Below are 13,498 nucleotides of genomic sequence, written 5' to 3'. Positions count from 1 at the left end.
GCTGGGGTCGCGTGGGGAATGCTGGGAGTTGTAGTCCGCAGAAAGCGGAGGGGGGCGGCCCAGCCTCTGTTTCTCGCTTAGCAACGAGGAGGCGGGAACGGAAGGGCGGAGCGGCCATTTTGGGGCCCTCAGGCAGGGTCGTGAGGATGGAGCGCGACCGGGAGGGAACTCGCTCCCCTTTGGACACTGCACAGAAATGGCCCTTCTGTATAATAATAATGCCCCCAATCCCTGCTCTGTCAGGCGTTGTGCTGCTTCTCTCCTTTTCTCACTGACCTGCAGCTGCTGGCAGCAATTCCCAGCCCTCAAGGGAGAGCAAAGATGGCATCCAGCAGGCAGGCGCATCAGCTGCCATGGTCCCTGCTGGAAAAGCAAAAGTTGGCAGGAAAAAAAACCAACCAACAAACAAACAAACAAAAACCAACCCAAAGCAAATACAGTATTTGCTCCTTTCCTGATGCCACAAGGGCAGGGTGGAGTGTGGTTGCAAGCCCCAGATCTTTCCAGCCCCTTAATTAGGAGCAATCCACAAACTCACGTTTTTTTTTTTTCTGACTTTCTGTAATGGTGACCCTGGCACATAGCCAGCTGTGCCCTGCGCAGAACGCAGCTGGGTGACCCCAGCAGACAGACCTCATCTTGTTGCCGATGCCCTTTAACATCACAAGGCACCTTTCTGCCCCGAAGATGAAGCAGCTGACAGTCACCAGCTTTTTTTTTTTTTTTTGGTGTTTGGCTATGACTGGCCCCTGGTTTCAGTTTTGATAACTGAGCCATTATCAGCAGTGTACTGTGGAAGAGTAATAGTGGAAAAATAGTGGAAGCATTTTTGAAGGACTGCATATTTTTTTCTATTGTAAATCAAAATAGATGTAATGCAACTTTGTGATACAGCTGTTTGCTCAAGGAAAAATAAATGCAAACAAACCCAAACCAATTTAGATAAGATTTTTTTAAGCAACGTTTTCTTTTAGCTCTCAGCAACAATGTGCCAGGGGTATATTACGGTGCTCTGAAGCAGATGAGTTTAGAAGCAAAAATAGCAGCGCTCAGTGTCTTCTGACTGCTTCTTAGGTGGTTTTGCTTTCACTTGCAACGAGTTGCTTTTCCCTAGTTTAGCCATTATCAGTGGTGTCCAGGCTGCTGTCAGTAATAATGCAACACAACACAGGAATGATGGGGGCTCTGATGAAGGAGGTGTGAAAGAAAATAGAACTGCACGTCTGCAAATCGATTCTGCAGTATTCCAATTTCCCCATTCAGTAATGGCATGGCCTGTGAAATTGTCCCTAAAAATATAAAACTAGGGGACTCCACTCTTACCTTTTAGCAAATGACATTGCCTAATGCAGTTCATTTCCTTTGGTGTGGACAGTGAGGCTGGGCTGGATTAGTGTTCAAAATGCAGAAGTGAAATGGAAAATGTTTTTTAATATAAATACTGCTTTGAACTGGTACTTTGGAGTGAAGTATTTCATGAAATAGCTTACCTTTGTAAGGTTCCTGTGAAGAAAATAAATTGCTATACAAACAGGTTTCGCTATTCATTAAGAGGCACTGATATCAATGCTTTCTCTTACTCTGAAATCCTTCTCAGGTACAGTAAATACACTGTCATCCACTCCCCTCTCTGGAAACCTTCATTAGCACTCCCTAGCACTAAGAAGATTTAGCACAGAGTGTCACATCCATGGTAACCCAGGGACCAAACTTTATCATCCAGGTCTACATACTATTTAACTGGTTTTCTTGGGTGCAAAATGAGAAGCGCATTGCCAATGCAGACTGCTCCAAAATCTGTGGCAATCATGATGTTAAAGCTAGGCTTCATAAGCAGCACTTGCATTGCTGTTTATACACAAATGCTAGTATCAATGCTTTTAGAAATCGCAAAGTGCTAAAAGAAAAGGAATTCCAGCTCCCTTTGTTTCTGCTGCATTTATTTCTATCTCTCTTCTGTATTTTGTTTGGAAAGCAATACAAGCCCAAGATTTGAGCATGGAACTAGAAGTCAGAAAATTGGAATTTTATCTTAGCGCTGACACTAATTTACTAGGTGCCATTGATCAAATCATCTGATTTCATGGATTTTGGCTTCCCAGAAGACAGTGGGGAGTTGTGAAGTCCTTTAAGATATTTTGACGTAAATTTCTTTATCAACATTGTAATAATTTTTTGTATGGTGTTTTGTTTGGTCGACTTTAGATCTTCTGTCCAGCAATCCATTAGAACTGCTGGTATCATTTAAGATTTTGCAAGAATACAAAATGTCCTGAATATTAAGATACTAGGATACTTTCTTTTATGCTTTCACACCTAATTTATCATTCCTGCAGATACCTCTTGAAAAAATTACAGCTGAAAGTATTTGGAGAAAGTTCTTCCCATTTGATATTCCAAAAATTCAAACGTAAGGATTAAATAATATCGACAGAGAAAATGCAGAATCCAAGTCTGCTTTTTATAAGTGATTAGAAACATTGCCCTCCTTATGAACTCTGAGCTGGCACTGCTTGTTCTGGGATTCTTGCCTTTGGAATAAAGAATGTCTTTGTCATGAGCCCAGGCAAGAAAAGAAGGAGAAGGAAAAAGTTTCAGGAAAGAATGAACAAAATATACACTTTTTTTTTTTTTTTTCCCCAGATATTTGAGAACTTAGAAGGTACCAGAAAAAAAAAAAAAAAAAAAAAAAAAAGTTTGAACAATGAAGTTACTGAAAAAGTTTCCCTTCTTCATTACATCTACAGAACAAATTAATTAGAACGTTTTGGTTCATCTACCTTCAATGAAGGGACCGAGAAAACATCCCATCTTCAGCAGATTTTGGTTTGGGTCATCTGATGTGTTAGTGCTGCACAGACAGTGCAGAAAGCAGATTTGGAGGATCTAGTTACTGATATAAAACATCAGATACGATTTTTCATTTTTTTCTCCTGACGACCAAAAAAAGATAATAAATGCAACCAGACCAAAATGTAAAGAAAAACATGAATTCAAACAGCTTTTTTTAAAAAACAGCTTTTCATTCATATTAATATTTCCATTTTTTAGGCCTTGTTTAATTTCAATTTGTAGGAAGACAGTGCAGAACCCTTCTTGCCTTTGTTTTTGGCCCTTCCCTGCATAGTGCTTTTCACTGAAAGGTGGAAGCTATCATGGGAGTAAGGACCAACCTCCTTCCACATGCACAGTGTACCCTAAACAAGGGGAGCCAGGATTGGCAAAAGCTTGGCAAGACTTTCACAGCAACATTTTGAACATTCCTTTTTTTTCTTCATGAATCTCCAATTAAAATTTAAAAAAAAATAAAAGCCAACTCCCAGTAAAATTGTTTAAAATTGTTTTACCATAGAATTTAAATACTAGTAGAAATGAACAATATTACTTGCCCTCTTCAAAATATGCCAATTCTAACGTTGACAATTGCTTAGCTGTTTGTACAAGTTAATTTGTGCTGTGAATCTGTGAGAAGTAATACACCTGACACAACTGCAGTCTGAAAAACCTTCATATTTTAATTGGAAAAATCTCGATATTCACTGAGGAACAATCTAACCTTGGAAAACAATCTTTTCCCAATTTGTCTTTAATGCATAAAACACTGCTCATTTTCTGCAGCTCTGTCACCAAGGGGCACATTAATTTGGTTGCACAATAATTTAATACATCGATACATTGATTGAAGCAGAGAGTTTTTATTTAGCGGTTCCAAGAAATAACACATTTCTTGCAAAATCTTTAAAAAGACTCTTCTTGCTGCAGTTTAAGTAGGGGGAATCGCAGATCATTAGGGGAAGTTGCCCTTCAAAGCCAATTGATCGTTCCATACTGAGCACAGTGGGCATTACATCAGAACAGAGCGAAGACTGGCAGGAGGCAATTAATGGGGCAGATACTGGAGTGTCTTTTCTGATTACCCCATACTGTACTGTGGATTTGGCCTCACTGAGACAGGCTGGTAGAAACAAGAACCCTAATGAGATATGGCTCTGCTAATGTCAAGAAGTGCCACTTCCTAGCAGCAGGAGCAACTTTATTGAAACCATCTGTTGTTTTGGAAGACGCATATGCGCGCACACACACACTTCTTCCTCCCAGAGTGTTTAACCTTTCTCTTAAGGCTGACTGAAATCGTACAGCTAATCCCTCCTTAATCTCAGAATGACAGGCCCTACTGTTTTCAGCAAGTCCCAGCAGCTACTGAAAACCTGGATGACTGGTGGTGTTTAAGTGACGTGACAGTGATGCATTCTGGAACAGTCACTTTGGAACAGAGTACCCATTCATCCACTGTCACTGCAGCTTTGTGAGGGTTGGGTACCTGCACAGAGATGAGAAATCCGTACTGTGCCAGATCTGCTCAGCACAGGGGACAGGAAGGAGATTCTTCAAGTTTGGTCTCAGGTCCCAGTGAGACCTTCTCAGCAGAGATAACCCAACAGTTATATCAAAGGAAACAGCCTTGGCTGTGTTACAGCAGACTCAGAATATGACTTCTGCTACAATTTGTCAGTTCTTTAAGCATATTTCTGTGATGTTCCCTCCTTAACATTGTCAGGACCCCGGAGCTTCTGGCAGCTGTGCTACATGGGCAACCTTCAAAGCTCCAGCTGCAAGCAGAAAGCATGGCTCAGATCCAACAGGCCCCTGCAACTGTAGGAGGGGTGGCAACAGAGGAGTAATGACTTCTTGATGCTTCAGGTCTCCACTATCCATGTTTACTTCACTATGTGTGCTTGTTACGAAGTCCTTCAACTGGTGAAGGAGGAGCCCCCCCAAAAAACAGTTCATTGATGTCCTAGCCAGCTCCAACAAATAAAAGATGGCTCTTTATTTAATAATATTAATGTTAAAAATCCAGCTGCCACTGAGAATACAGCTCAGCTGCAGGAAAGGTGCAGATGGTCCCCAAAGAGTGCAAATGGGCAAATGGTTAGTTTTTGCTCTCTGCTTTCTCTAAACTCCCTTTTCTGCTTCAAACAAGCAGAGGAGACAGAGCAAATTAGTTTTCCTTCCAAACTAGTGGAGCTGGCAGAGCTGCAACCATACTTGTTTGTTCTAAGGAGAAATACAGTAAACTCAAATCACTCAAAGCCATCCTATATCCCTGAGCAATTCTGAAGTTACCACTCAAAGCTGCTTTGTTTTCTACTTCTTTCTCTCTACAGTAATTTTTTTCCTTTTAAAAAAGAGCTAGAATATGGAAAAGTCGCTCTGGAGCCACAACTGGAAGGAACGTCTCTCTTTCCATCATACTTTCATACTTACAACCTGAAGAACACAGGTAGCTTAATATAAAGGAGCCTTTTTTTTTTATTTTAATCACTTCAGAGGCCCATTTGGGGTTTTTTGTTTGTTTGCTTGTTACTACTAAATAAAACAAAAAATCTAGTACTGCTGAAGCAGGGTGGTTTTACAGACTCAGCCACTGAATAGGGAAAGGAAAGAACAAACAGCCCTAAGGTAATAGAGAGGTTTGGGTTTTTTATTTGTTTTTAAATAAAATTCCCTGTATATTTTTAATGGAGAAGAGCGCTCAATGTGACAGCTCTCATAAAGAAATCAGTTTAATGTGTTATATTAGGTTTTCTACATAACATGCTGTGATACAGATGTCTCATTACCTGCCATTATCTTACTTGGCTCATCCATGTTCAGTTGCATAATTTATATTGTGAGATTCAATTTGGAATATTTGACTGTTTATGAAAACTTCAGTTTACATTTTTCTTGGCACTGGCTATTTTAATTTTCTATTTGTGGCTTTAGATCCTTTTCTTATTGTAGTCAATAGCTTTATTATTGAATGGAAGTAGGAGGAGGCACCATTCCTGGTCTGATATTGACTGCAGAAGTGTGTTTAATATTTACGTATTAAAAATGAAATGCTATTGCCTCTGAAATCTCTGTGCAATGGAATAAATCAGTCAGAAGGAGAGATTCCTAGAAGTAGTCTGCAAATACACTTAGAAATATAAAAGGAAGATGGCTTTTTCTGGAATTTCAAACAGTCAGGTGGACAAAAGGGTTTTCCACTAACTCATCACCCCCCTCCCAAAATAGTCAGGTAGATTTTTCTCATGGTAGCCTTGCCTAGCAAATAAGAGTCTACAGTCAGATTACAATTGTATGAATCCAAGATGCTCAAATTTTCCACAACTTTAACCTGGCCCAAGGAGATACCAGCAGCAGCAGCACTGCAGTAGTGCCAGCTGCAATACAGAGCTGCCACCCTATTCAGCTCCAAAAGCATCAGTGGTCAAGGTTGGGTGTCAGGGCTACGGGAACTTCAGCCATAGCTCAGCTGTCCCCACACACCCTGCCAGTGCACCTCTGAAATAGCAGGTGAGCCCTTCCAAACAGTCTTTTTAGGGTCATTATTTCACCTCTAAAGCCGCTCTTGATGATATATGGGAAATAATTGCCAGTTTAAAAGGCCATTTTTGAGAACTGTCTTTTTTGAAATCCTGACACATGGTGCGGCTTTAAAGCCTGGAACTGTGTTCCTCGTACAGAAGGCCTTGAACTCTCCCTGGGCAGACTACTTTCATATCCTCTTGGATGGAACACTTTCATATCCTCTAAGCTCATATATTTCATGGTAATAAGCTGTGGGATTTAACTGCACTCTGACAACATGCTTACTCTTCTACCTAACAGAATAAAGAAGAGCTTTCTTAGCAAAATAGTTAAGGTAAAATGGCTCATGGTACTTGCAGCTAACAGAGCATTCACTGTTCGCTACTGGGGGGAGAGCTTCCAAGATTTCAAAGCTAACTACTAAGGAATTACACTGATTATTAACATATCTCAACTACAGAACTTTCCTAGACTTGTTTGATAAAAAGATAGTAAACTGACATAAAGGTAAGTAGTGATCCATATGTAGATACCTGCATTATCCTGCAGTAACATCTATTCACATTTAAAGTCTTTATTTCTTTTGCTCTGCTATGTGTTAATCTAAGAACTATCACCCAAGGCCATGTTGCAGTTGGAAGTCAGGATTCTTACTTGTCAGGCTCAGATGGGACTATGCTGGGCTGCAACCAACGTGATACCAGCCAGAATTCAAGTCTAACATCACTGTTGGCTCACCTGGATCAGGTAGGGCCCTGCACACCCAGCAGCAGACTCACCACTTCCTCCCAAAATGTGGCTTTAAAAGCATATTTCCTCCTGCTGGGCAGTCATAGGTGGATCACCATTCCTTCTGCCCCATCACATAGGAAGGAGAAGTGGAAGGAGTATGAGTTAGCAAAAATTGCTTTTTCAGATTCATCATGCTTGCATGCATGGAGAACACTTGGAGCCCAGTTTGTACTCAGTAGAATAAAAGCGAAAAGGGAAAGTAGTTTTAGTGCCACTTCCGTCTTGCAGAGACCAGTCTTATTTCTAGCATGTGCTGTGCAGGCAGGATCTCAGGGCAGTCAGTCATATTCACCATTCTTTTTACACTTCAACTGAGGGGAAATTAAATTTATCCTCTATTTGCCAAAAAATAACAAATGTGCTTCAGTGTCTGATAAGACAGTTAAGCACCATTTTTAGCAGCCAGCGTATCTGCCCGTTTCAGATAGGAGACTCAGATCTTTATAAATAAGGATTTTATAAGTTCAGATTTGAATAAAGATTCATCTTTCTATCATTAAAAAATTTAAATCCAATTCTACCATCATCAGTAAGAAATGTCCCTTTGACTCCAAGGGAATGCTGGGAGAAAATTCTCTGAGTGCCAAGGACTTTTCCCCTGAACAGGGGAGATAAAACTTTGAGGCAGAACTTAATTAGTCCAGTGACAGAAATACCAACACTTGGAGAAGCAACAGCATACATTTACTGAGGTTTGTTTTCATCTGCTATGGTAATATTGTTTTCTCTCATTTCTAGTGTATAGGCAGACGGATGATGCTGACATCAGTTTTCAATAAAGAGTCATGAACCAAGGCATGCACATGTTATAGACAGCAGACATGATGCCAGTATATTTAAGACACACTATTGTACATACTTACTATTTGCCTCCAGCATGCAGGCATTCCTCTAAGCAGAGATGGACCTGAAATAGATAGAACACATGCTTAAGTGCAGTGCACCTGTTTCTTTCAGCATACAAAAGCCTTACCTCTCAGACAGAGGCCAGGCTTAGCTCCCTGCATCATTGTTCTCCTCTAAAGCTGAAGTGTGGGATTAGTTCCACTCCCTGAATTCAATGCATAGCTAAGCTTACCTGATACAACTTGAGGACAGCTACTCAGCAGGGAGGTTTGAAACCTAATAGTGGAACAGGAACAGAGAAACTCCCCAACCAATACAGTGCACCAGTGTGTGAAAGCTGGAGCTGTCATTCCAGCAGCACATGAGCAAGAGATGTGGACTGGTTCTTGGCAACTGTGTACAACAGAATGAGCTGCAGTTCCAAGAGAAGAGGAACAAACAATATAATGAGAAGGAAAAATAAATAAATCAATACCATTATTTTGGAAAATTAGCTTGATTGGAAAGTTTATATTGCAAGTTTGGGATTTAGCAGTTTTTCAAAACCTGGTTCTGTTTTTCCAGAAGAACCCTGGTTTTGATTCTTAAATGTAATAGAATAAGGGGGAGAATAGCAATAACAAAAGTGAGATAAGTGCAGCAGGAAGCTGTGAATGCCACATAGCAGTGCTCCGCACTCAGACAGCTGTGCCACATATCGACTTTTGTCACCTCTGTCCTCTGCCAGAGATCACCTGTTGTGTCAGAGAGGGGTTTGCAAAGAAAAGGCATTAAAAAACAGAACAACAGAGCAGAAGTGCCTGCAGAGATGGGGGGATTTGTTTCCTACTGCAGTGATCTCACTCTCCTCCACCAAGTAAGCCTACAGAATTCTCTGCACACATGGATGCTGGTGTTAGATCTGTCAGCACAGAAACCCAAACATCCTCCCCTTCAGGAAGATGCTCTTGCCCACATGCCAGTGATTTTAGTTCACTCAGACAGAAGAGGCTGCTGCAGATCCCCAAAGAACTGTGTCATCTATGTAGTATCATTCTGGACAGAAGGAGCTCCCAAGCTGCTATCAGCCTCTGCCTCTTATTGACATCCCATCAGCTGCAGGAGATGGAGGTGACTCCAGAGAACATCTTTCCTTTGCCTTTGCCTTGCCTCAGAAGAGTCAGAAGGATCTTTTCCCTTCACTGGGCTTACTTTCTGTTGGATCTACTTGTATTAATGACCTTGTACTAATGTCACATCACACCTTCAGAGATCATGACTGTGCCAACACATATCCTCCAGACATTCTCATCAGCTTTGCTTGCAGCTCTCTGTGCTCAGTAACCAGGGTCAGCACTAACTACTGGCAAATGACCTCATCTGAACTTCTTCAATAGTTCATCATCTCCAAATGCCTCTTGGCACTGCTTTCTGCAGGACACTGGCTCTGTCATTAGGTTTTGCAGCAGCTCCTTAGCCAACAGCCATAATTCTGTTGTTTAGGATGGCACTGTCTGCACTGACAGTGGATTTACCACTTCTGTTCAGACAGAACAAAGTGTTTTCTCACAACAGGTTAAAATACCAAATGCCAGTGGGGTGACGCATTTTGATTATCAGCAACTCTCAGAGCACCGGACTGGATGTGACTTGCCATGTAAAGACCACAAATCAGACCCTGTAGCAACAGGCAAGACATGTATTTGAACTAATTAAAACAAACAAAAACCTAATGACCAAACACACAACACCTCCACTTCCCAGCCAGCTCACTTCACAACAAGGAGGACTGACAGGTTTGAAGTGGCACCAACTTCCCACTATGAACTTGTGGTACTGTTAAAATTCAAGCAGAAACATGTTGATTTTGGTAGACTGCATTCTAAGAGATACCATGAGTTATATTTAAGGCTAGATGCTGGATTCCAAAGTATAGCTTGATATATATATATACATATATATATATATATAGTATGTATATGATACATATATGTATTTCCCTTTATAAAATTTGCCTGGCTAATATACCTGGTCTCTGCTCATCACAACAATACTACTATTTGATAGTTTCCATAGTTTCCACTTTGATTCACTATTTTGTATCATTAATGCAATTCTTCATTTTTAAACTTCAAGATTAAAAAAAAAAAAAAACAACAGTAAAACACACATAACATTTGCTGCTTTGCATTAGCCTAGAATGAAAGCAGAGCAAAGGAAGCACCAGTCCTGCATCTTCAAAGGTTAGCATTGCCCTCTCACTCTGCTCTGAACCAAATCTTCAGCTTTTACCACTGTCCTGTTGATTCTGAGGCAAAGTATTTCATATCTGCAGCTGTGAAATTCAGCATCACTAGAGAGCCATAACAGAGCTCTGCTGTTTTACACCACTGGAGCATCCCATCCTAAAGACAGAGCTCAGAAAAACTCCAGCAGGTAATGAACACAGTCCCATTTCTAACAACCAGTATTCATTTCAAAGCAAGGATCTTTCAAACTCCTTGTACTGCTACACGTTACCTGCCAAACCCCCACACTTGCAGACCAGTACAACACCAGAGAAGCTTATTAGAGCTAGTTGGTAAATAACATGGGATGAAAACAAATTTGGTAGTAAAAGGGCCCTTGAGAAATTAGGGAAAAAGCTCTATAGCCTTTCAACTTCTTCATGATTTACTAGAAAATTGTATAATATAGTGAGCCTGAGAACTAGCTAACACACTTCTAAAGCCAAAATGTCCCAATTTGAATAGCTAAGTTGTATACTGAAAGCCTGGGGAACTGTTTTAAGTAAGCTAAGAAGAAAGCCAACATTCTCCCTTCCGCCACCCTCCATTCTCCCGCTCCAAAACTTTGATTGAAAAAAAAAAGCAACAGAAATGCTAATCTTCTGTGGTTAAGCAGAAAGGCTTAAAAAGTGGCTAACAAACACTATGAATTATTCAGGGGCAAGGTTACTGCTATTCTACACACTTCGCTTCATAATGCGAGCTTCAAGCCATGGAAGCAAAATCATTTCTGTGAATGCTACTGTGATAAAATAAATCCAGATGAACTCCTTTAATTGCATCAACATAATCTGTCCTTCCTGCATCTGTAAAGATCTGTAGCTTTAAATATGGAGGGCCCAATCCCAATCTAAATTAAATAGGTTTTATATACTACGAAACTCAAGCAGGACAAGTATTCCTTTACTACATCTAGTGGTAGTCAGAAAAAGACCAATATTTTCAAACTAATATTGGCCAACCACCTGGGAGTGCTTCAGAACCATGAACCCATTTAAAGCTTCCATGGTCACAGTCAATACCACCTTCCAGAAATTCAGAAGAAACTTTGTCTGCTTGCAGCCTGAAATTCATCCCAATTGCTTTCTGCATTGCTGCTGCTGATGGTCAGGTTGGAGTAAACACACTCAATGGCTAGCCATGATACTGAAGTGCTCCAATAGCAGAGTTATCAATGGACAGGCCAGCAACTGGCCCTGCTAAACCAGGGATCTAGGCAAGCAATAGCTCCCTGGTCTCCAAGGCAGGTAGAGCAGGCTGGGTGCAGTGCCTGGACAGGAGCTCCAGCAGCACCACAGGCAGCTTGTAATGCACTTGTCACAGACACCACAGGTCATCAGAGTCCTGGCAAAGCTTGAAAATATATATAACATGCAGATACATGGCAGATTTCTTTCGTAAGAGATGGGAAAGAGGAAGCAGCAGGCTTGTGGCCATCCAGAGAGCCCATTTCAGAGCTCAGTAGCCAGAACCGTTGCCCACATCACAGACCACAGTAGGGAACCTGTGGGTTTAGCTCACTGTGCATAGCTGGAACAAGGGAAAGCACAAGAAGCCTCCACAAGCCTACCAATGACCCATCTTCCCACCTGGGCTCTTACTGAGAGATGCTCACAGCCTTTGGCTCCCCTATATCCTATTTGTCACTCACCTGGAGGTCATGTTCTGCTCTTCTCAGAAGGCTTTGGGCTGCGTACTGCTCCACAGAGCTCCTTGAAGAAGGATGCACATCCACAGTGGGGGAACCAGTATCAGAGCCTCATTAAGGGCAATGTTGTTAACTGCACAGCTGTGTGCAGTGATTTGTTTTCTGTCAGTGCGTTTTGGGAGGGGCTGGGAAGTAGGAAAATACGGAGAAGCTCGGTTACAAAAATCCAAAGGTAAAGCTCCCAATTAAACACATAGCAGTCAAGTTAAAATTATAGGTGACAATTACTGTAACTTGATTAGGCACAATAGCAAATTCACTTCCCTAAATCACTTTCACAACTCTCCTAGGAGGTCTGAAAGATGTAGTATATGAGGTTCATTTAATTTCTAATGTAGTAATTATCACTACTGAATAAAAAAAAAAAAAAAAAATAGCAGTGACAGACCCAGGAAATAAATTTAGCACTTGAGGTTTTAATAAAATTTTTATGTGCAACCCCGTTGGTTAGAAATTGTTTAATCAATCTTATCTGGTTCACAGCCTTTCTGCTGAGCTTTTGCTTCATGTTATTACAAGGCAATATGCTACAGCACCTTCTTAGCATCCCAAGTTGCATAGCCTGAATGCTATTGCTATCCACAGCCACTGCAAGCTCCTGTTGGAGATGTGAACACCCAAGGTTTTGTTCATGTGCTGCCTGTTGTTTTCTGGTTAGGTGGAAATGTAACACTTCCAAAGGGATCCATCTCAGACTATCGTGGGCTCATCCCAGCTGTGATGGGCAAACCCAAAGGGCAGAGCTGTGCTTTGCACAGAGGCAATGGAGGAATGAGAAGAAACTGAGTCCAAGATCCAACATTATTGGTGTTTCTGAGATTTTCCCAATACAGGAGGTTCTGCTGGGCTTGTCCAAGCTTCTGGGTACAAGTAGTGCTGAACCCAGACCTCCAGTCCTGGGTCACTGCTCTGTGTATGTGAGTGAAGCCAAAAGGATTTATTTCTGGTTGTTCCTTGCTGCGCTCTCTACCCAAACTCACACATCAATCATTCTGTTTTGGGTTTGCTTTTCTGTTGGCAGTTAGTGCACTAATAATTTCTGGAGTGACACAGGGGTGAACAGGTAAATGGATAGCTCCTAAATCAATATAGAAATCGATGATATTTGGGTGCTATCATAAAAAAGAAGAAAAAAAAAAAAAAGTTCAGGAAGTTAAAGCATTACAGCGCAGTCATGGTGAAGTGAGCAAATTAATGCAATGTTCAAGTAAACAGTGTTTCCACTGATGCATGTTGGTATGGTTTATAACCTATCTTGAAAGTTTTCTGCAAGATCCCATGTTCTCCACCTTCAAGGGAGTTTTGCTAGAGTGCTCTCCAAAAACCCAACCTAAGACATGGATTTTCTCTTTTGCCTTGAAATGTTGGGGTCTGGGTGTCGTTTTGACACACGGAACAACTCCAGCGTATAGCTGCTCTGCGCAGTGATGTTCTGGCAGCCCATAAGGGTGCAGGATGCAGGATGCTGAGCGATCCCCAGCGCAGGAGGGCGGAGGGAAGCCGGCTTCGGATAGCCGGCCGCGGG

This window comes from Phasianus colchicus, chromosome 11 (assembly GCF_987193195.1).
Source record: "Phasianus colchicus chromosome 11, bPhaCol1.hap1.1, whole genome shotgun sequence".
Lineage (NCBI taxonomy): Eukaryota > Metazoa > Chordata > Aves > Galliformes > Phasianidae > Phasianus > Phasianus colchicus.
The sequence above is the reverse complement of the archived record's forward strand: the minus strand, read 5'-3'. Positions refer to the sequence as shown.